We start from the raw sequence: 25768 nt of genomic DNA on the forward strand, positions 1-25768 counted from the left end.
AGGGCCCATGAGGGTTAGGGGCCTCTAGCTATCACATATGCTATCGAAAAGCTGGGTATGATATTATCTTCCACAATATGCAATCAACAATGATAACACAATTTACAGCATATTTTAGAGCACAAAACAGACCATTGATTTTTCTCTATGCCCTTCGCACCAATTACAGGGGAAACATATAACCTAAATATGAAGTGAACTGAAAATGATTTCACAGGCACTGAACAAAATGCCAGGGGGACATGGTGTCTGGTTAGACAGAAAGAAGGCAGGGATATAGAGAGGAATGACCTTGTTCTGCACAATAGAGTAATTCATATGGATGAGCCAGATCCCCCAAATTACAATGTACTTGGAAAAGAATCGTATTATGAATGCAGCTCAGCCCCCACCATTACAAACACTGAATCAATTCTATTTGTTAAATGGGAAAAAGTGGATAAAATAAAGCAAGTTGTCTGTCTGAACGCGACCGTTCTCCAAACACGAAAGGTGTAGTGGCACACTCAGCAACAGCCTGAGACGGTTCAAATCAACACAGCTCCACTGAAGTGATGGACTTACCCAGACATGTCAGTTGAGGCTCTGGCCCCAAATACTCCTTTGGGGTTACGGGTAATGTTTTTCTGTAATACTTATTTTCCTCCAGCATGAACTGTCTGTCCCCAGGGAGTGCTATCTCCTCTGCTGTGTGCGCGCCTGCATGCATTCCATGTGAACTCGCTGCTGTGTTATGAAATACACGGAGTTCAGTCCCACCTCTGTACTGCCAAAGATGGAGAAGTAGAGGCCCATAGACTCTACCCTGGGCTGTCCCCTTTGTACAGCTGAAGGGATGGAATCTGATGCTATCTCCAGTCTCCTGCAGCAGGTACAGAGCCAGAATAGCTTATGTCACCTTCCTTTACAGCTGCTGGTGCAGAGATATATTGTGGTGAGGACAGTCATGACACTTGTGAGAAACAGATGCAGTCAGAGCACTTTCCTCACCTACTGGACAGTCCCTTGGGAACCACTGCCAGCTGGCACAGATTAAAGCAACTCTCAGGCTATTCTAGCCTGAACCAGGACCAGGTGGAGAATCAGGGAGTCTCTAACTGACTTCTCTCCTATCTGCTAACCCATGTGGAAACTCAATGCAGCTGACAATCTGGCCGAGAATTAAGGACACCCTCTACTACGCCACAAGAGCCTGTCGGAGGAGACAAGCGGGGAGACTAAAAGATTTTTTTTAAAGTTTCATGGTTGCAGCCAGCACTAAGTTGCTCCAGCACATCCGCTTGGATGTGAACTTGACGGTCTCCTTCCTCAGCCCAGGGAATACTGGGAACAATGATACATCTACAAAAAAGCTATATAATTGGACATATCAAACCAGCCCAACTCATAGCAGTGTAAATGACTGCTGCCTCTAGGCTAGAATAATGTACACACCTTCCTTTTTCCATCTGCCACCAACAAAAGTAGTAGAGAACCTCCCTACCCACCACAGGTCTGCTGTGTCAACACAAATAATCACAGCACAAGATAGTACCAAGGTATTTGACAGATAAACATGCTTTCCCCTAAGCAGAGAAGGACATCTGTGAAAGGCTCATGAAATACAACAGCAGAAGTTGCCCATTCCCTGAATAAAACAGTACAGCCCAAAACTCACAGAAAATACAACAGCACATGAATCAAGGAAAGTGCTCATACAATCCTACAGACAACGAAAATGCTTATCACTCATTCCAGCTATCGCCAAATACATAGCAACTCATTCCTTTTGAGCCCATCCCCACATCCCGGTCCATCCCCTTGGTCTGCCTGGATAAGAATGATTGATCATTCATGCAATTATTATTATTACTACTAAATATTGCAGTTGTGCCTAGAAGTCCCTATCACTGATCAGGGTCCCATTGTGTTAGACTCTGTATAAACTGATCCTCAGAAAGCTCACAGTGGAGGATGATAAAAAAGGCAAACAGACAAACAGACAAATGAGGTTGGATGGGAGTGGTGAAGCTGTATGAGTACAATCAGGCACAGCTGCATAAGTAGTCTGAGTAGTCAAAATGGCCACAATTAGCCACCAGTTTAGCTATAGACTGACTCCTCCTTTACTATTACCAAAGTTGGTATGCAAGCTGTCAGCCTGATCACTATAGCCCTGATTCAGCAAAGCATTTAAACACATGCTTCACTTGGAACGTGGCTTACGTCCCATTGCAATCAATGCTTTAACGAACAGGGATGGGGTTACTCATGAGCTTACAATTAAGAACGTGTTTAAGAATCTGCATTTTCTCTCCTCTCCTCCAAAAAAGGATTTAAATCTCATCAGATACTTTCTATTAATTGATCAGGACTGGGATTTTTCATGAGAGCCTAAATCAGGCACTCAAATCCTATTGACATTCATTGGTAGTGCCTAACTCCCTTAGGCTCCTTTGAAAATCTCAGCATAGAAAAAGACACAAAAAATTGTATGGGGTTCAGAAGCTTCCTCCTTTTCTCCCCACCCTACTCCAACTCTAAAGCAACATAAGGGACCCTTACTAATTCACATTAATGACTGGGAGACAGAGATCATGTATGACTAGATGTTACAAATCAATGAGTCTGTAAACAAACAATTAAAACAGCTGCGACAGTGTGTTGTGAAATGTACTTTGCTCATTTATTTGTTAAGTTTAGCATTAGTTGTTTAGGAGAATATCGCCAACTCCAAGGCCTCAAAAATCAAGAGATTGTGTTAAAAATGAGATTAAAAAAAATAATAAATGTGGGGTTCCTTTTCATGGCCTGCTGAATTTCAAGTCATTAGGTTACAGTAAAATCACTTTTTCATCCGGGAGGATCAGAAATTTATTTTTTCTTTTTCCTTTTATTTTTTTTCCAATGAAAGCTGAGACCCTCATGTAATCCCATGGCTCCAGGAAATATGTCTTAAAGAAAGACACGAAATATCATGAGACTTGCAAAAAAATTTCAAGAGTTGGCAACAGTGAATACTTCACAAAATACTGCTAAATTCTCTGTAGTGTATTTTTTAACAGCCTTGAAGCCTTGACTATTACCCTCTGCTATTAAAATTTGGCTAAGAAGTGGGAAGAGATGCTGTAGTTTTTTGTGCAAGTTAGCTAAGTGTGAATTGCAGAGATTTAATTAAAAAACCCTATACAAACCAACAATTCCTGTGCATAATGCATGTTTTAATGGCAGGGGGTTAGACTAGATGACCCTTGCGGTCCCTTATATCCTGTCGGTTCTAGGTCTATGACACTGTCTCAACCTTGACTCTACACATTCCTGGTGTAACTCATATTCTTGAAGGTGGTTTTTTAAGCATAAGTGTCTGTGTTCTATTGTTTTTAATTCTAAATCCTAACTAGATCTCTTCTTAACAAGGCAGTTCCAAATTAAATGAATAATATGAACTCTGCTTCCTGTTATAGCAGATTGTCTGTAATGGTTTTAGAGGGGCCTCTCCCATTAGACATCCATTGATTGTGGGTTACAAGCTGGCTTCATTTAATTTCTGAAAGGTTGCGGCACCACTTTTGCCCCATATAAGGGCTCCATGGGGGGAGTGTGGGCAGGGATGCCACAGAAATGGTTTCTGTGCCCTCAGTCAGCACTCTGGAGCAGCAACTGTCTTTTCATTATGTGTGTGTACAGCGCCTAGCAAAATGTGGGCTGTGTTTGAGGCCTCTAAGCACTATGAATAAATAATAATAATGAATCCCTATGATGGTTAGAATGCACAGTAGCACAGAGTCTATACCCTGCCTATATCCCATTAAAGGTAAAAGAATGTATATGGACACCTCAAGAAAATACAATGCCCAACAAGATTCTACACTTCACTGGCACCTTGGGACGTGATTGGAAGGCAGAAAGTCAAGCACAAATGGAGAAGGGGCCTTTCCTTGAATTAGCCTCAGTAACTGTGGAGATTGGCTGCTCTTCCCTTGCTGCTGGAGGACATCTACGTCAGTTAAAACTAAGATCCCCCAAATATCATTATATCTCTTGCAAACATTGAGAATCAGCAACGTTAACCTGCAATCACTTAGGGTAACACTTCTGCTGACTGCAGTGGAAATAACTGAAATCACCACTTTACACTATGTGCTTTTTGGACAAAGAAGAAGAAACAGGTGGGGGGATGATTATACTGGAAGAATTGTTCAATGACAATTAATCCATGTAGAACTAACTTCTCTGTGGTACTGTGCCAAGATCAGTATTCTGTGCTCTGCTCACTGAATGCAGGTCAGCTCTGCAGATTAAAGCTACCTACTGGAGATCAGCTTTCTTGCATAATTTGAATCAGAGATATTTCAGCTCTCTCAGTCATTCACATGATAATTTTAGACAGATAAGCAAGACAGCCTCTTACATCCTGAAGAATTCAAAAGCACCTAACAAATTACAGACACACCCACGACTGAAATCAGCTACCTCTGGGGTGGAAAACAGTACAGACTGCACAACAGGAAGGGAAGAAGAAAGTGTAAGATGTACAGAGTAGGAGACCTACGTGTTTTTTAGACAAAAGACAGATCAGACCATTGTTTGCAGCCCAACCACCAACATTTCAGCATTCTCCATGCTCCTATATACAGAAGGGTTTGTCTACAGAGAGAAATTTACTGGCAGAAGTATACCAGTATAATTATACTGTATATCACTATAGCCCCGTGGGCACTAATTCTGGAATAGAAGTGCCTTTTCCTAGTTTAGTTTATGCTGTTTCCAAAGCAACGTAAGCAAAACTGGAAAAAGGCACTCTTGTTCCAGAATAAGAGTGTCCATATGGGCATTTATAGCAGCCTAATGCTACCAATACAGTTCTTCTGGTAAATTCCCCCATTTAGACAAGCCCTAATTCCCCTGATTTACTTCAGATGGGAAGTTAACAGTATTGACACTTAGTGAGGGGGAAATCTTGGGGCCAAATTCTGCCCTCATTTATACCATTTCTCCCCGCTGATGTCAATAGGATTGTATGGGTGTTGTTAAGAGTAACGTACAGTGCAGCCAGAGAAACCCATTCACAGTACAAATAACAAGATGTATTGGTCCTACAAAACCCTCTAGCACCTAACTGATTAACTATTTACATATATGCAGAGAGAGCATTCCTGTAACAGGTATAACTGAGGGCAACATTCGGACCTTTACGTTTATGAATTTCTACCATAGCAAAAAACGAAAACCAATCAAACTAATTTTGTCATTTCCTCAATGTATATCTCAATCTTGTCCCATGTGCTTTGAGGAAGCTGTCTAGAAATGGGAAAGAAAAAAAATCCAGACTCCCCTGCAAATGGGAATTAATAATCCCCACTATCCCTATTCCTCTCCTTCCATTGTGAAATAGGAGCCACTGTAGTTGAATATACTCAACATGAATGAATGAATTCAATGAGTCAATGAATGAGTCAATGAATTCAGTCTGGTTGGAACTGGGCTAAGTTATCTGATGTTTCTGACTCGTGCTCCCCATCTGGAGCCTGAACCCATACTAGGACACGCAAGGCTGCTCTTTGCATAGAAACCTGAGTAGCCAATTCACCCAAAGCTACTCTGAAGAACAGAGGCCACTGTGCATGTCATAGGGTGTTGTGTAAGACTTGTTACATCACGGATGACAGGAAAAATGGACAAGTTAGAGGTGAGTCAAGGCCCTTATGGAGGTTCTGCACGTCCAACCATGCAGTTATGGAGGGATTTGGGAATCTGGCAATTACATCACCTCCAGACAGGAGAGGCTACACTCAGAAAGTTTTTCCCCTTGAGGTCTAAAGACATTGCATCTCCCAAACCTCATTATGACTGACTGAGACGAACTCTCAAGTCTGCAGCTGTAGGGTGCTCTGGGTTGAACAGTGAAGGGTTGAAGAGGATTGAAACAAGTTGTGGGTTCAAATGTATACAAAGATAAGGTGCTCATATACTCTTGTAACAAGTACAGTATAAGTACCTGATACATCTCCCATTCAAGTCCATGTGAGTCTTTCCACTAGTTTCAATTGGAATTGGATCAGGCCCTACTTACCTAGATATATTAACCAGAAGTAAAGCGTGTATTTCATACAAGTGGGGACCAGAGATGCTTTGCCACTTCCTTTGCAGAGTCTCCTGAGAAGACCAGCTCTGAACTGTGGGCAATAACAACACTTATCTACTGGGAAGGTTTGAGACAACACAAAGGGAGAGAATTGTGGGAAAAGAATGAGAGGCTGTGGTTTGCTGAAAGTTAACATAACTCTGAATTAAGAGTACCTGTGCTTTTTATCCCGATTTATTACACCAGAGCAGAGGTACTGAGACATTCCTCGAGTTTCATTAACCTCGCTTTTTCCAGTGAAATAGCAACTGACAAGTTATTCAGCGTTAACTGGCAGGTTTTCCAGAACTGGCACTGACCATGGCAGTTTCTCACAAACTCAGAGACATAAACACGTAGGAAAAAAAATCACCATTAGCTACAAATGTCTGAATGGAAAATAATAATTTTAAAACTTTAAATGCCAGGACACTAGTCTAAACTCCTTTACTGTGGTAGTTAGAATAGTTTCTGATGTTTGCATGGTTATCTAAATATTGTATCAGATAAGAGAGCACTTTTATAAGAGAAGGCAGGAGAAATTATTTTCTCGGACTATGTTTAGGAATGTAGGAGTGCCTGATAAAGGCTTTAATGTTTACAATTCAGCAAAGACACATTAAGAACCAATGAAAAACTCATGGAGGATTGGGAAAATTGGAGGCTGGTAATAATGGTTCCTGCAGCACTGTAACCCATTTTCCCAGACCTGACAGAAGCAGTTCTGTGGGTCCAAAGTTTGTGTTGAGAAAGGGGACAAGCCACAGAAGTTCCCACGAAAAGAAAATACAGCCTGAAGTTTCATTAGCAATAAGTGAAGCAGCCCGCAGGCAGCACTGTAGGAAAGAGATCTGTATTGAGCGTGCCTAGAGGCCAGTGTTGCATGCAGAGAGGCCTGCATTTATTCCATAGCATCCTGGCCACTAACTTGCATTCCTGAGGTGTCACTTACCAACTAGGTCCTCCTGAAACCAGACCCTCTTTCACCAGTCCCACTCATTATACTATATTTGCATTTCTGGGGGCACCTGTGATTCGGGAGAAGATGAGGTAGCCCTGGCCTACTGAAGCTCTCTGGTGAGGGATCAACTATATTTTGTGGGGAGCAGCATACTATGGGGAAGTGGAAACAGAATATGGGACGATCAAGGGAATCCTCTTACAGGCCCCCTTATACAGGAGGGGATGATCTGGGTCCCCTAACACAACCAGGGGTACATCAACCAGGTTCTCAACCAGGGGTACATCAGCTCAACTGGATATTTGCCTAGTTTTACAACAGGCTACATAAAAAGCACTAGCGAAGTCAGTACAAACTAAAATTTCATACAGACAATGACTTGTTTATACTGTTCTATACACTGAAATGTAAGTACAATATTTATATTCCAGTTGATTTATTTTATAATTATATGGTAAAAATGAGAAAGTCAGCAATTTTTCAGAATTAGTGTGCTGTGACACTTTTATATTATGGTGTCTGATTTTGTAAGCAAGTAGTTTTTAAGTGAGGTGAAACTTGGGAGTACACAAGACAAATCAGACTCCTGAAAAGGGTACAATAGTTTGGAAAGGCTGAGAGCCATCACTCTGAAACAAGCTGTCTTTAGAACAGGATGCTTAACAAATAAATAAACAAACAAACAAACATTTTAACTTCAAACCTTTATGCATTTTCCATTAAGTTTCTGTAAGTGCGCACACACACACATACACACGCTTACTTTGAAGCAGCAGGATGGACTTTTAAACCATTTAGATATGAAGGACTGGTAAAGCAGCCCTGAATGTGACTACTAGTCCCCCGGGGATGCCAAGACACTGGGACTGCTTTTTCAAGCCTGACACAGATGGTGCATCATTCTAACTACAGTATATTTCAGTGTTTTATAATCCAGCAGCCACTGCCAGAACTGACAGGTGCAGAGTCCCAGCACATATGATGCCACCACTGAAAAAAAAACAAACCCCACTGAGCTACCCAGGAGTGCTTTGGATAAAGTCATTGAAATAGCAAGCTGGCACATTTTGAAAGCAATCCACTTTGAGTAGACCTGGCTTCCCTCCGACACCAATTAATAGCGACACGAAATCCTTGACTGCTAAATGTGGAGATTCTCCCCATTGAATTTACACTTAATGACATCTCTCAAGGCTAAGCAATCTCTAGGAAACATGACGCATTTATCACGGAATTATGTATGTTGTTTCCCCCTTTGGAAAGAGCTTCTGCTCAGCTGCATTTAGAGGATTGTTTGGAACCATGTACAATAAGTATGTCTCCTGTTTTCCCCCTGCATCTTTGTGGTGAATGTAGCTTTGTAACTGTTGTCATTTTGTTTTCTGTGTATTGCACCTCCAAAGGCCTAGGAATCTTCTCTTGGCTGAGGCAGCTGCCATTTTGGGAGGCAGCATGTTATTGAGCTGACTGCTCGTTCACAAAGACTTTACTTTCGTTCTTTCCCCTTACTCTAAAATAAAAGCATTCCAACTGAGAAGTATAGTTGCTTTTTTTTTTTTGTATAGACAAACAGAACTCTCACTATGTTCACTTCAATAGTATGTGTAAAACGGCCACAAACAATCCAAACCTAAACCACTCCCACCTTTACCATGTAAGGCACATTTCACTGCCCCCAACTCACAGTCCCAGCTGTTTGTCCTGCCCTTCTGGATGGACATGGCACATGATTATCTCCATCAGTTCCATCTCCAGCTATTTTCAACTCTGTCAGCATAGCTGGTGCTATAATTGAGCTATAACCCTGTCTCCAATGCCATAATTTCAGTATCGTTAAAGGCCATTTGGATTTGCCAGGAAAACATTACGGTAGTTTCAGACTTAGGCTTCGACATCTGCCAACAGTTCAGAGCTATAAATAGGGATATTTGGGGAGAAAACTAGGGATGCAGCTTTTAATTCTATTGAAATACTGTACTTTGGGAATGAGGGAGCTTCCTGGAAAGACAGCATGGAAAATTATGAATTCATGGCAACCTGAAAACTACAGAGAATACAGTTAATTCTAGGGATTTTTAAAATGCCTTAATGCCTTGTTTTCCAAGCACAAACATTTGCTCACTTCTTTTTTGTTATTGTGGTCACTCCTCACTTGCTTTCCACTGCCCACTTTCTACTGGGGATAAATGCAATAAGCCAGCACCATTGCAGCACATAAGTAAGAAGCTACTTATGAAAACTGCTGCAAGCCTTATTTGCATTCATTTGAACCAATTACCAGTCTTTTACCAAAGCTGTGGATGGCTGCACCTTCCTTGCAAGCAAGGCATGTTTGCTTTAAAAAAGGAATATTCGAATGCCACAATTTGAAGGAGAAAACTTTTTTCTTGATCTTTTTATTGCCTGCAGACTGCCAGCAGATAATTAAAGTGATGTAAGAACAGTAAAAGAAAGAGAGCATAGAAAATAAAAAACTTTTATTGCCTCAGAACAAACCAACTGTCCACACCCTTTCCAGGAAGGTACCTCAGTCTTCTGCAAAGGCTGTGACTTACAGCTCTTGGTAGATAAACAACTGAACTGGAGCTCCTCATATGATACCATGGATAAAAAGGGATAACACAATCCTTGGATGCATACATGGGAGAATATGGAGCAGGAATAAGGAGATGATATTACCTCGATGTGTGGCATTGACAAGACCATGGCCAAAATATTGTGTGATGTTCACCCTTTAAAGACAATACTGAAAAATTGGAAAGGACTCAGAGAAAAGCTACAAGAATAATTCAAGATCTGTGAAACACTGTACAGGGAAAGACTTAAGGAGTTCAACCTATTTAGCTTATTGAACAGAATGTTAACAGGCAACATGATCATGGTCTATAAGCACATACACAGGGAAAAGTTGTCAGATAGTAGTGGGCTCTTTAAACTAGCAGTGAAATATCCCGTGGCTGAAAATTAAAGCTAGAAAAGGCCAAACTGGAAATAACGTGAAAATTTTTAATAGTGAGGATAATTAACCACTGGAACAGATTACCATGGGATGTGGCAGATCCACCATCACTTGAAGTCTTTACATTAAGGTAGGATGTGTTCCTAAAATAGATGGTTTAGTTCAACCACAAGTTGTTGAGTTTTATGCAGGACATGCTGGGTGAAATTCTATGGCCTGTGTTATGAGGCAGTCAAACAAGATGATCGTAATAGCCTCTTCCGGTTTTAAAAGCTATGGTATTACATGTCTTTTGAGAAACACCAGTTCAAATATGGGAGTTCTAGCCTTTCTATTGGTTCTCATTCATTTACAAGGAATGCATATAACTAGAGTACACTCCTGAGCTCTAACAACTCCATTCTCAGGCACAATGAAAGCAGTGCATATAACTCATTGCAAAACAACTGATAAAGCACTCAGTGATGAGGAGGTAGTACTGTTGAAATGGCTGAACATCCCTAGCCCTGTAACACTGCATGTATTCGCCACTACCTCTGTTGAATTGTTCCATTTAAAAATGTCACAGCAAAATGGCTTTTAAACTTTTTTATTGTTTCATTTTTTATTATGCATTCCAGTGCTTCGTAATATATGGTATTGTTATTTACAATATTGAGTGTCTCATCTGCAATGTACCCAGCATAGAATCAGTCACCCATATGTCTACAGACAGCACTAGAATTGTCCACGAACCACTCTAGAATACAATTCTCGGTCTCCTGAGGGCACCAGATATATTTATAATTACACCTCAACTCATTAAAGAAATGTTATAAAAGCTAGTTTGAAATGTATTTATTTAATTCTCCATTTAGTTTTTACTCACAAGGTTAACAGAAAGACAAGAATATCATCTGATGATTTTATCACTGGCTTTATAGAGAGAGAGCAAGCAAGTGTATTGTGATGTGAATATATTGAACAGACTAAGGATGGATGAATCAGCTGTAACAAGAGGAGTCCTGAGCTTTCACTCAGTCCACTCAACAAACCACTGAAAGTCAACAACCCAATAAAACATTTGAACAACTTGTTTTTCCTCCTTACTTTTAAATTGCAAATACCTCTAATCCAATTCAGGTTTATATATATGACCCCGGCCTTTCCAATACCACAATATCTGAGCATCTCTCAGGGTATTTGTGGATTTACTCTCACAACACCCAAGTGAGGTAGAGCTGGTTTATATTTTCTTTAAATGGGGAACTGAGGCATAGAAAGAGGAAATGATTTGCCCAAGGTCACAGAGGAAGCCTGTGGCACAGCCAGGAACTGAATACAGATCTTCTGAACTTAAGGCTGCTGGCTTACCCTCTACACTCTATCTGGGACCACATCTACCAAAATATGGTGAGGAAAACTATTCTTGGGATATTTCCAATCCATCTAGAAGCAGATCCCAGAAGTATCAGAGACAAGCATATGACTACAAGCTTCCATACAAATATTGCAGGCCAGAGAATTTGGGACAAAGATACGAACTTTTGATGCTGATCTGATCTGAACCTCTGAGCCTTTTGAAGTTCATCCAGGGCCAATATGGACTTCATAGTAATTAGGTGAGAAGACTTATATTGCTTAAACTTTTTTAGGCTGGGAACTGGAATGCTCAGCAGATTAGTAATGCACTGCTGAGCCTTTAACCTCTAGGTGACCGATTCAAATCCAGTCTGGTGGTAGTCTGTGTGAAATAAGGGAGTGTTCTGAGTATAATTCCTAGAAAACTAGTGTCCATATCATGAAAATCACCATGGATCAATTTAATGGCAGTCCCAGCAGAGAAGCCAAGTAATGGATGGACGTGGAGAACATTGTAATAAAGCAGAGACTAGACACTGTGGTGATCTGCACACTAGAAGTATCAAAGGTTGATAGACAGAGGAGCAATCCATATGCTCCCAATGACTACTTAAGCTCAAAAAGGGTTGAATGAAATTTCTCCCCCAAGTAATCATTTTTAACAACATGAAGAACTGGGCTGCACTTGCAGCAGTTCCTACATCAAAAAACTTAGAACTGAGTTCCTGCCATTTATTCTAAACATGAAATAAGAAAGTGTATTTGGGATGCAATAACCTGTGATTTTTAAAAAATACAGTTGTGGTCTAAACTGCGATTTGGATTATGCATCCGCTCAAGGGAATAAAGGATGGGTGGGGTTCGTACTCCCCCTACATCTCTTCGTAAGTTATCTGGACCTTGCGTTCAGGTACACAGGCGTGCAGTGCCTACCGATTTTCCCTGACAAAACAGATGGTTGGGGACCGGGTGTGAGGGAGAAGAGAAATGAATGGAGCCAAGGATATACCACCAGCTGTGCTGGAATAGGGGGTCAAGGTGTTGTAACTTTCAACAGCAAATTACAGCTTTCCCTGGAGCAAAGGGGAAGAAGGGAGGGAACTGAGCCTCAGAGATGCCTCTCTGAGGCAAAGTGCCTCCTGAAGCTATTCCGAGGACAGCACTCCATATGCAGCACCCCTGCTTCTGGGCTGTGCCTGAAGGTATAATCTAGCCCTTTAGATCTATTTCCAAAGCCATTTTCACTTTGAATGCCTGGTGATTTCCCTTTAAAAACTGCCACCTCCCTAGGGCAGAGCACAAAGTTTTAAAAGTGATGCGATATCTTTTGGGAATCAGTGTTGCAGTTTATTATTGGGGAAACTACACTATGAAGTCCCACACTGGTCCAAATATGCTTTCACAGTTGGAGAAAAGCTTCCTTTTCCAGCCTTGGCAACAGTAATACAGCACAACTATTCATTACCCTCATCACGGAAAAGGCCCTCTCAATTTAGTACTTAATATAATTATGGCAAATTAAAAGTGTTTAGAAAAGGAAACTCTTTCCTTTCCAGAGCTACTACTTTACTTCTCTTAAACCCTGTCACTTGAAAATGGGCCTACGTATTTAATAGAGTGACCTTTCTTTCTTGTTTCCGCTCAGTGAGTAGACAACTCAGACGTTAGCATGGAGGAGGTTTAAATTCTATTTCTGAATTTAATGTTACATGTCCAAGGGATAACTAGAGAATAGCAGCACAATGTTCCCCACATATAGCTAAGAAGGCTTCAGTTCCGACACCGAGACAGCTGTTAGAAGGCAATTTTCATCTCACTTGCATTTGCTCACATTGACCTCAGTTAAGTTTCCCCCTTTTCACAGAATCATAGAACTGGAAGGGACCTCGAGAGGTCATCTAGTCCAGTCCCCTGCACTCAAGGCAGGACTAAGTAATATCTAGACCATTCCTGACAGGTGTTTGTCCAACCTGCTCTTAAACATCCCCAGTGATGGAGATTCCACAACCTCCCTAGGCAATTTATTCCAGTGCTTAATCATTCTGACAGTTAGGAAGTTTTTCCTAATGTCCAACCTAAACCGCCCTTGCTGCAATTTAAGCCCATTGCTTCTTGTCCTATCCTCAGAGGTTAAGAAGAACAATTCTTCTCCCTCCTCCTTGTAACAACCTTTTATGTACCTGAAAACTGTTATCATGTCCACTCTCAGTCTTCTCTTCCCCAGATTAAACAAACCCAATTTTTTCAATCTTCCCTCACAGTTTATGTTTTCTAGACCTTTAATCATTTTTGTTGCTCTTCTCTAGACTTTCTCCAATTTGTCCACATCTTTCCTGAAATGTGGCACTCAGAACTGGACACAATACGCCAGTTGAGGTCTAATCAGCATGGAGTAGAGAAGAAGAATTACTTCTCATGTCTTGCTTACAATACGCCTGCTAATACATCCCAGAATGATGTTTGCTTTTTTTGCAACAGTGTTACACTGTTGACTCATATTTAGCTTGTGATCCACTATGACCACCAGATCCCTTTCGGCAGTACTCGTTCCTAGGCAGTCATTTCCCATTTTGTATGTGTGCAACTGATTGTTTCTTCCTAAATGGAGTACTTTGCATTTGTCCTTATTGAATTTCATCTTATTTACTTCAGACCATTTCTCCAGTTTGTCCAGATCATTTTGAATTTTAATCCTATCCTCCAAAGCACTTAATTGAAGAAAGGATTCAAATTTGGCTACAAATAAAAATGTGTATCTTTGCAGGATGAGCAATTTCAGACTAATGATGTGGTGTTAATGTGGTTTTCCTTCAAAAGATACAGGGTGATATCCTGGCTCCACTGAAGTCAATGGCCAGGATTTGACCCACAGTATCATCAGTGAAACATAGAAGCCAAGAGGGGGATGGATATATATATATAATATGTTTGTATGCCAGTTAACTGCATGATATTAAACTATAAGGGCTCAAAGGTCCTGCAAACCTTTACTCACATTTGTAGTCCCTCCTTAGGGAAGAGAGCCCATTAAAGTCAATGAGACATTCCATGTGAGTAGGATTTGTAAGACTGGACTCCGCGCTAGTTGGTTTTGCACCACAGAAGGCTGTGAAAATCCCAAAATGAGAACTTTCCCAGAAGCCCAGCCCATCTTTAAAGCAAGTAACTTGACAGCACTATGGGAAAAAGTGATAATTTGCCTGGAAGCAGCTATCCAAGTGACACTCTGAAACATGGTGATTTGGTGTTTTCATAAAGAAATAAAACAATGGCTTGTAATATTTGAAGTGCTATTGGAAATATCATTTTTGACACAGTACGTTGATACCGGTCATAAGAGGAAATGTCCTTATTGCTACCATTGTTCAACACTTGACAGAACATTACCAATAATTAGCAGCAGCTCTCTATTAACTATGTGTCTTGTAGATAACAACGAGGTGCATGTTAACACAATGCAATCACTTGAGGACAGCTTTATAGCAGAGAACAACATATTGTGCTTTTCTGGGAAGGGAAATTTCAAGCACTGCAGGGATTAGTTTGGTTAAACTGCTTGAGTCACACCTTCCGTTTGTTTTTCTCATCTAGTCCCTACCTACTTTATACTCCCTCATGAAGATGTACCTGGTCATAGAAAGGGCAAAATTGGAACAGTTGCACAATCTCTCCCCTCATCTGATCGGCAGTCATTATTCTCAAAAAAAAAAAAAAAGGAGTAATTGTGGCACCTTAGAGACTAATAAATTTATTTATTTATTCTGTCTCTTCTCCATCATGAGGCGCATTATAAATAGTGTAAAACAGATCCAGTTAACTTGGCCCAGTGTATTTACATCAGGCAGGTCCATTATAAACAGAATCGCAAACACAAATATTGTACTTTTCCGACCCCAAACACCTATGTCCCTCTCTGGACTGACAATAGTAGAAATCTGTTTGGAATGCAGCTCAAATTATTGGCCTGGCCTGCTAATGCTCCAACCCGAATGAGATGAATTCATTGTTTGGAGAACGCCTTCTTAACCTAAGTAAGGATTTTCCCCTTTATGAGAATTTTTTTTAAAGCTAATGTTGTTCAAAGCTGAATTGACTTTGACTCACATATAAAAGAAAAAGGTCACAGAATCAGAAGAAATCCACATATAAAATAAAAAGGTCACAAACTTTTTTTCCCCACAGTGAAGAAGAGGGGGAAAGGTTCTTAATATCAGTTACAGACTTACAATACAGTGTGAGGTTTCCTTTTAAAGCAACCTGGCAAGAGAAAGCTGAGAGATTCATCTTATAAAATGTAAATCTGTTCTACTTGTGCTTGTGCCAGGAGCTTATCAAAATGAACCCACTAGTCCAGTAGTAATTCCAGTGGTAATTTCACATCAGACTTCCAGGGATTTTGTGGATCATTCAGCAGCCTTTCCTCAGTGAATAGCAACACATTTGCAAAGATGTTAAAAAGCCTTGGCTCCTTAGAGTCACATCCCGCTGCCTTAAAAAAATTATTCAGGGTTTTATTATTATTATTATTATTATTTATGTGCCAGACAATTTTCAAGACAGGGAGAAATTGTTCCTTCTATTTTGCCAAGATTTTCCGTAATGACTAATAGCTAGCCACACCATGCTGTACAGCAGAGTTCCCTAACCCTAGTAAAGGAGACGTGTAAATTGTCTACCAACAGACTAGAGGACTGTGTCATTACAATTAAAGAAAAGAGCAAATCAGCTGAACAGCTGCCACACTGGCTTCTGATTTTTTTATTTTTATTTTTATTTTTTGGTGTGCTCTCACTGGCACGCACCTACAACTAACAAAAATCACGACCTCTTTGTAGCACTGAAAAAAACCCCAGCAGCTACCAGAGCTTCTACTGGTACTGCGTTAGCGTGGGTGTAAAAATATTTTTAGATTAATCTTGACTTTCAATTTGAAAAAATAACCAGCTAACAGCATTCAGATTGTTATCTCAGGATTTTATTTACATGCGTTCCTCAAAACCACACAACCTCCACTATAGCTATACAAAAAAAATTACTGCTTTTAGCCACATTCTGCATCAAGAACTCTTCTGATGCAGAAGTTGTGCAGACAGTTACCACGTGTTGTATCTTTATTTGGGGAGGAGGTACTAATTAAGGGAAGAGTTAATTGAAGAAGGATGGTTTTATGGTTAAGGCAATTGACTGGGACTCCAGAGATCTAAATTCAGCTCCCGGTTTTGCACCATGCTTCCTGTGTGACCTAGGGCAAGTCATTTAAATTCTTCTGTGGCTCTGTTCCCCATCTTGTAAAATAAAGATAATAATCCTTCCTTTTCGCTACCTTTAGTCTGTTTGACTGTATGCTCTTCAGGACAGAGAATGTCTCTTAGGCTATAGCCACACCAGAGAGTTTACAGCTCTGTGCCGCTGAAACTTCACTAGTGTAACCGTTCTAAGCCGACAGAAGAGAGCTCTCCCATTGACTTAATCTATCCCCAACAAGTGGAAGTAGGTATGTTGATGGGAGAAGCTCTCCTGCCAACATAGCACTGTCCACATTGGTGCTTCGGTTGGTGTAACTTATGTTGCTCTGGGGGTGGGGGTGGCTTGTTCACACCCCTGAGCAACATAAGCTACACTGACATAAGTGGTACTGTAGACATAGCCTCACTGTGCGTACATACATCTCCGAGTATAACGGAGTCCGACTCTCAGTTTGGACTTCTAGGCACTAACAGCATACAAATAATTGAATTACTATGATTTCTTTGGGGGGATTTTTATAGTAAATGTATTTGATTTTTCCTGTTTAATGAATCAATACTGAGCTCCGTAAGTGTACCAGTGATAGTCAATGCTAATTAAGGCTACATAGTATTTCCAATCTTAACACTCCCATTCCAGGGCTGATTGCAGTGTGTTACTTTTACTCAGTAACACAAATATTATATCGTTCAAATGGAAACTGAATTGCTGCAAAACTGTCACTACACTAGAGTTGATTTACAAAAGGGCAGAGTTTTGTTTTGAATATATTTCATAAACATTGAGAAGGCTGCTTTAAGCACCAAGAAAACGTTATTGATCTTGGCTCATAGCAAAGAATTACAAGAGATTCTCATATCTTAGAGAGCAAAAAACTGCATAAGAACAACTTGCACCCGTCAAAGGTGCTGTACCATGAACATTATATTTTATAACTGAAAAAAAAAAAAAGAATCCCAAGCTAAGACTTTGTACGTGTTAGTTTTCAGCCCAGAGCAAAATTTTGTCTCCACATTACAAAGCCCACAAACCAAAGGGAGTACAATGGAAATATTGACACAACCTCCACTATAGCTATACAAACATAACACAAATAATCTGAGATTTCAGAGCACTCCAAAGGGAAGGCTCGGTCTCCAGAACAATGGGTACCTTTTAGTTTATCTTTATCCACCTTGCTAATTAAACAAGTAGCCTGGCAATTCTGGCTTGGAAAAATCCTCTTTCATCCTTACAAAGGCCTGAAGTCATGTAGAGGCAATATTAACAAACATATCAGTCAGATGCTACAAATTCTGCAGACTATTCCTTCTTAATCACCCAGTTTCCTTATGTTACACAGATACCTGCACACACAGTATCTGGATCCAAATACAAGTACTATAAAAGGCCTTTAGACAGTATGTGGGAATAACTGATATAAAGTCTCGGTCCCTGGATCCATCTTTAATGAAGCATTCTAAATCTGGATATGTTATTTCAGGATTTTTTGTTTGCATGTTCTCTCACTTGGAAGCTGGGCAGGAAGGAAAAAAATGTCGCATCCATAGATCTTTTTTGTCTCCTGCCATCTGCAAAGTGGCAGCTGACGGAAATGTCTGAAACAGTCTTGTCAGAATGCTGGCTGGAAATTTACAGTATGCTAAAATGTTTCAAATTATCATCATGGCAGCAGAATGTGGGTAATAAACTTTGCAGTCAGGAAAAGTGTACTTCAAGAGAGTAACTGATTAACAGAGATTCAGAAGCGAGAATTAGGAATATTTATAAAGTGGACACCAAGATGACAAAATCAGGGCAGCAGGCATTTCTGCTTAGTGGAACTTTGTTTGTTCTCTGGGGTCTACACTTTAGGAGCTCATCCTACAGAGCAAGAGACAGAACATGGAAAAGTTTGGAGGTGCTGAGCACTGTTCCTTAAGTGCTAAGGAACTTAAGGTCAACAGCTGCCCAGAGTGTGCTGAGAAGAGGGTGAAATTCAGCCATACCATTCTGAGCCAGGTTTGTCCTCTGACTTTCACACAAAAATCTAGAGGAGTGTCAAGAGGCCAGTTAGGTACACAGCAACCACATTGCTCCATAAAAATTACTACCAGCTTCACCCCTAGTCACTTCTTGTAGCAGTGTGCTCAGTGTCGGAGTCATGCATTCTGGAAAGCACAATGCAAATCCCAGCACAGGCAGTCTGGAGAGCACCAGCCATGCGTAAGAACAGCCGCAGTTCGAGATGTGAGGGTAAAACAGGCCACTGTAATTCCTTTCCAAAAGGACACATTCTGATTGCCAGCTGCCCTTTCTTAAGATGTATCTTGTTTTCCTTTACAATCTCCTTAGTAACCACTGCAGGAATGTGTACACACCTGAAATGTGCTGCAAGAGACATCTTGCCACAGAAAGCGGAGCCATGAAAATCAGCAGTTTTCACTGAGCAAATCCTGTGATAATGCACACAAGGCAGAGAGGTAACACTAATGAAGAAAACCCCAAATTAGGCTTCTTGCCCTTTAACAAAGTGACTATAAATTGCAGATACGGTGGCTGGAATAGCTTTCTACTGGCTTGGTAAATCAGAAGCAGGTAAGCACCATGCCCAGGATACTTGGTAGCGGCTTAATTTGTGCTGCCTCCTAGTTGCCCTAGAAGAGTGAGGGCCTGGTCGAATAGCCACTGAAGCTGATGGGGGGCCTTTTCATTGACTTGAATGGGCAATGAATGGATCCCCTAGACAATGAGTCAGTTGAACGCTAAATCAGACTGATCTAAGTAAATACTGTAGCATAATATAAAATATGCAGGACTAAATTCTATCCTGGAATGCAGGTACTACTGATTTCAAAAAGATCCCCCTGGGTATATTCAGGGGCAGAATGTGGCATTAACCTGAAGGTATTGCAGATTCCAAACCATAAAACCTTTTCCGGAGCTCTTCAGAGAGACTCATCCTCTCTTATGCTCTGTCCAGTAACGCGCCTTGTTAAACACACAGCCTAGTAATAGAAACTGAAATTCTGTTCCTCTCTCCCACTCAGCTCATGATTCAATGTTGCAATAAAACATATGGAAATTAAACGTAGGGGCCATAAAAAGAATACAGAAGCAAATCCTTCCCTCAGCTATGTTTGTGCAACCCACATTGAATAAATCATTCCATAACCTCAGTACATTTACACAAGACTGAGGTCTCCAGTTTCCAAATGAAACCCAGATTAAGGTGCCTGTTTAAATCCTATTTTGCTGAATCAGACAGAATGTATCCTTGCAGTCCATGTGGGGCAGAGGAACCACAGGGATGTAGCTTCCAGCCAACAAAGGGACAGGAATACATTGCAAACCCCACAGATTTATGACCCAGTTCAGATATTATCCTTCACCTTCACCTTCATTCCAGGGTCCCTCTCACCAACAATGGCTGAGTGGCTGCCATTGTTTGCCCATTCCCAGTGCAATCTGTGAACCACTGTCAGAGTTTCACCAAGCCTATAGGGAAATGCTTTGGGCAGCATTAACTGTCTGCAGGTTTTTGGTGAGAAAAAGCCTACCTGTGGAGAGAGAGGGAAATAAGGTTCAAAGGACAGCTCCCCCCCCACCAGGCACTTTCCTCCTCCATTGCCTGGCCTTGCCTTCTGAGAATTTGTGTGTCAGGGAGAAAGATGCGGGGAGGAAGGGCACCCCACAGAGGGGAAAATAGTGACTATGTGAACCTCTGCAGCTTTGTTCCTTTCTGCCCTGTGCTCTGGGGTGAAATGAATGGGCCAGAGTGTTGAATTTGAGTTGGGTGACATGAATGTGTTGATGGTAAAGGTTAGCGATTTGCTAGTCCCACACTGATCTCTATTACTAGTTTCAGATTATTCTGTACAGCACTTTTAGTCTTCAAAGCAATTGACAAATATAGGTCCTGATCCTCCAAACTATTAAACACATGTTTAACTTTAAGACCATTTACTTCACTGGGACTAATGCTGGGTTTAAACTTAAACACAGGCTTAAGTATTTGGATCAAAGACATAATCTACCTACCCTTCATATTACAGGAAGTGCATTGAAAATGGGTCCCACCAGCCAGACATAATGTATTTTGAAAGGAAACTATGTCACTTACAATAGCTCTCAATTCCTTTTGCCAAAACTGACAGTCTGTTCAAATCCACCTCTAGCTCTAGTAAAAAGGTGCTCTGAGTGCCTGATTGATTAGTTGTTGGAGAAAGAGTTGAACTACAGTATTCTGACTTTTCACTGCTCCCACTGCTAAATCCCAAAGTGCAACAAATGCACTTTAAAAACAGTAATATGCTGTGTGTGTGCTGGCCTTGGTGAGCCATTTCACAAGCATGAGTGAATTTAGCCACTACGCATTTCAGATCTTAAAGATTTTTGATTATTTTGCTAGTTGAGCATTCCAAGCTCTTCTAATGTATTTCACATTGCCTCCTTAGCTCTTGTTTACAGATATATAGATATAATTTTGTAGGTAGCTAAGCTGTGCTGTCAGAGAACAAGGTATAAATAGCCGGAGTTTAAATAAAGATCTATTGTAACAGCGGACCTTTAGGTTAAACTCATTCAGAAAGGAAACTATTCTCTTTTATATACAGAAGTGACAGCTAGAATTAGTATACATTTCACTTTCAGCACAAACACAGCCTTTCCTAGGATGTAACAAAACTGTGATCTGGATAAACAGGAAAATTCCATGGTCTGGTGTTTGTACAAATAGAACCACTATGGGGTACTGATTCTAAGAGCAATTATATTCTCTGGCATATGAATGAAAACAAAAGCAAATGCACGTAATTGTGCAGTCAGATGAGATCTCATTTAAAACAAAAAGAAAAGACTGAGTTGTTCTGTAATTATGTTCTTCTTAACACAGTGTCCCAGCTTTCAATGAGATTTTGTTTTCTTTTGTTTTCTGTACATCTTAACTCAGGCAAAATTCCTAGTGATTTCAATGGGGATTTTTGCATGAGTAAGGAATGACAAGTCAGTCTCCACAGGAACTGAAACCTCAGTTTCGCCAAGTGTTTTCTTAGAAGTATGGCTTCTAATTGCAAGCGTGGAACTGTGGACATTTTATTTTTTTTTAAAGACAGCAGTGATGCTATGTTGCTATGAATGACAAAAATGCCACAGAAAAACAAGTGCAACATTCATTTAATGTGTGAAGATAATGGCATCATAAAGCAAGTATTGGTGCATTTCTTGTCTGATTCACTGGGGAATGGATACATGATGCATGTTATATGCTGTCTACACGGGTGTTATTATTATGGTCTATTGAATTTTTGTGAAGTGCAGCTTAAATATTTGTACCTGTGCCCCATGCAAAGGATGGGTAGGCATTTCAAAAGTAAAGTATTATACAAATTAATATTCCTGAGGCTTCTTTGCAAATGTTAATTTTCTGCCTGGGGAGGATTCCCATATTTTCAAAGAAATAGATCCCAGTGAATGCTGAATGCTCCATTGTGTGGGTGCATTTCGAGAAGCGCAGACTCTGAACGATGTGAGGTTGAGTTCACAAGGATTTAACTGCTAGCATTGGCAGGATTCAGTTATTACTACAGCATTAATAAAAGAGAGGCAAGACTGTAAAATCTTATCTTCAACAGCACGGGTATTGTTCGTGGGGAGGGGGAAGATCTGCCCGTTCACAAGGCATTAGAAATCTCAGCTATCTCAAATACACACACACACACATTTATGGCCAGCAGAAAGGATGCCTTACCTTCTCAACGCGTAATCTCTGACAGCTCGGGCCGACAGAGCCCCTGCCCCAAATCCTGCTGGAGATCAGTGGAGCAAATTTCCCATGTCCTTACCGCCTCCTCCTCACCATAGTAAAAAGTTCCTCTGAACACCTCTCCACCGGGTGTCTGACATGATGCCCAGCTCGGCGGTGGCTGCCAGCCTCCCTCTCCCGGTCTTGGATGTAAAGATCCTTCTGTGGGGCCAGACACGTTTCCTCTGCCCCCTCCTCCGACCTGTCACCGTCACCAAGTCTCTCCCAGGCACGGCTCGGTGCCCGGTGGGCTGTGCTCTGTCAGCGGCAAGCAGCCCCCTGCCTTTCCCGAGCAGTTGTTGCTCCCCTTGCCCTAAACCCCTTCAGTCAAAACACACCGGCTGTTTGCGTGTTAGCCGGCCTCCGGAGCTGCTGCCCCTTCCCGGTCCTAGTCGGAGGGGCGGCGGCGGCGACAGACAGCGCGGAGGAGAGAGGCATTTACATTAGAACGCCGTACAGCTGTTTGAGGGAGTCTGCAGCAGGAAATACCAGAAGACTTATCCAACCACATTGCAAAGGGGGGGGGGGGGGAGCTTCTAAAACCTGGGCAGGATCATTGAGTCCTGGATTGGATTTTAACATGGTGTTTGCCCACTTTTCTAATTGAATGGGGGAGGGAAGGGGGTTACTTTACGTGAAAAAATAATAAAATAAATAATAATAATAAAAAAGACATCAGGAGCAGATCAATGTGTAGCAAAGAGGTATTTACCCAGGAGTGCCGGGTATTGCTCACCGAACGTGGAGCTTTTAGCATCCTAATAAACCCTCCTCTGCCCTCTCTTCCCCCAGAGTTTGAGCCTTTCTTTCTCTTAGACGTTCAAAGCCCGCAGAACAGAATATGGGAGCAGGCGTACGCAGCCAAGGGACATGCTACCCCCTGTTGGACAATCAATCTCCAAAAGAGGCATTTAATTCACATCTGAAACAACTGGGGAGGGGGGAAGCAGAGGCCAAAGTAAAAGGAAGCCAATGGCGAAGGTCTTACCAGGAACAATAACTTACCTTTGATTTACACGTCGCTTTACTCTGCGAAATACACAGTTTAAAACCCTCTCTAATCCGGCACTCTCTGGTCCGGCAACATCCATGGTCCGGCATGATTTTAGTTTCTAGTTTTTATGCTTTCATCTACTTATTTCCTTGTGCCAACACAATACAATTGTGTAACGCCACTAACACGGCGTGATGAAGACAGCCGACAAGCCTTGGCGAGGCTGCGTTGCAAGCGTTGTTCCGTTCATTCGCCTCGGCGAGATACAAATAAAAAGAGACCCGCTGGCTACAATACTGGTTCGGCAATTCTCTGCTTAGGCACCGGTCAGGTCCCGAGGGTGCCGGACTAGAGAGGTTCAGCCTGGAGAATAACCCTGGAGGTGGAGGTCATGTAACTATCCTGGAGCAGGCGTAGTGGAGAAGACACCGCTTTAAGCTGTGTGCATTGCCTGGTAGCAGCATCACCCAAACCTGGCCAAATGACACTGCCTGCCCAATGCTATCCCACATGGTCTCCTCGGGCTATGCAGTGAATCACGCTCTGAGAACAGGCAGGAGTAGTGACACAATGGCCATTCTTATTCCACCCAGGGCTTGACAGAGCCCTGGCTGGGATGATTTAGTCGGGGATCGGTCCTGCTTTGGGCAGGGGGTTGGACTAGATGACCTCCTACCGTCCCTTCCAACCCTGAGATTCTATGATTCTATGATCCAGCCTAGGGCTCTGATTCAGCATAGCACTTAAGCACATGGTTAAGTTTAAGCATACGAGTAGCCTCACTGAAGTCAATGAAAAAAAGAAAAGGAGGACTTGTGGCACTTTAGAGACTAACGAATTTATTTGAGCATAAGCTACAGCTCATGAAAGCTTATGCTCAAATAAATTTGTTAGTCTCTAAGGTGCCACAAGTCCTCCTTTTCTTTTTGCGGATACAGACTAACACGGCTGCTACTCTGAAACCTGAAGTCAATGAGGTTGCTTACATTTTTAGGTTAAGCACCTTTGTGTGTTTTGCTGAATTGGGGCAAAAATGCAGCAGGGCGTCCCCAGGAACTACAAAATCTTTTAAACACCATTACTTAGCTTGTGAGTCAACAAACATATTACTAATCTACAGGCTTCCAGACACAAATGATTCCTTAAAGAACTGATAGAGATACTGACTTATATGGCAGGGAAGTCCCCAAAGCTCATTGTCTTGAGAGACCTCAGCATCCGTGCTATGACACCTCTGATGCTATGGGCCAAAAATCCATACTGGAATCCACTCAAGGTCTCCTACAAGCATTATCCAAATTTAAGCATAGAGCTGGCATACCTTACCCCTAGTCAGATTTCCACTGAATACAGAGGACACAAAAAACACTCCTATGTCAAGGACATAGGTACACATAAGAACTCGAGCCTCAGAGCAGGATGACAGAGTACCATCCTGGTCCACTGCTCCTAGATCCCATCTTCTCAAAGAAATCTATGACTGTCCAACTGGCCAAGTGGAAGATCTGGTGAAACCCTAGAATCATACACTGAGCACAGCTATAGTTACACAGACATCTAAACAGCACTCCCCTTCCCATCACCCTGTAAATCACCATGGTTTTTTGATGATGAAGAAGGAGCAAAGGAAATTTGAACATCAATGATGGAAATCACAAGAAGAAACAGACTTCAACTCAAGACCTGCCTGCAAAAATATCATTTTTCTCCTCAGTCATCACAGCGACTAAATCATGAACAGCAGAACTTCATAAGTGGAAAATCGTTCAATCAACCCTAATGGCAATCTCACTACCTGGGAAGCTTCATAGTCTGAAGAGCTGCCAACCGATTTCATGGAGAAGATACCTGACTCTAAGATGATCTCCCAGACATCAGGAGGCATAAACCAAAGCCAGAACTATCCTCTCGCTTTCCAGTCTTTGGCCCATTCATATAAAAAACACATCCTAGATGTACTACAGGGAATCAAAACTACCTCATGTGACCAGGTCTATGACCCTCATGTTAGTAAAAGACACCTGAGATCACCAGAGCCTTCTCCTGACGAGAGCTGAGGGAATAACTGATTTTTAGTTTGGGAGCCGAACTGAACCACCCCCCCACCCCCCGCACAATTGGTTTGGTTCCAACCTGAACTGAAGAATTTCAAAAAAAGAAAAGGAGTACTTGTGGCACCTTAGAGACTAACCAATTTATTTGAGCATAAGCTTTCGTGAGTTACAGCTCACTTCATCAGATGCATACTGTGGAAAGTGTAGAAGATCTTTTTATATACACACAAAGATGAAAAAATACCTCCTCCCACCCCACGCTCCTGCTCGTAATAGCTTATCTAAAGTGATCACTCTCCTTGCAATGTGTATGATAATCAAGTTGGG

The sequence above is a fragment of the Eretmochelys imbricata genome, chromosome 6 (genome assembly GCF_965152235.1).
Source record: "Eretmochelys imbricata isolate rEreImb1 chromosome 6, rEreImb1.hap1, whole genome shotgun sequence".
Classification (NCBI taxonomy): Eukaryota; Metazoa; Chordata; order Testudines; family Cheloniidae; genus Eretmochelys; species Eretmochelys imbricata.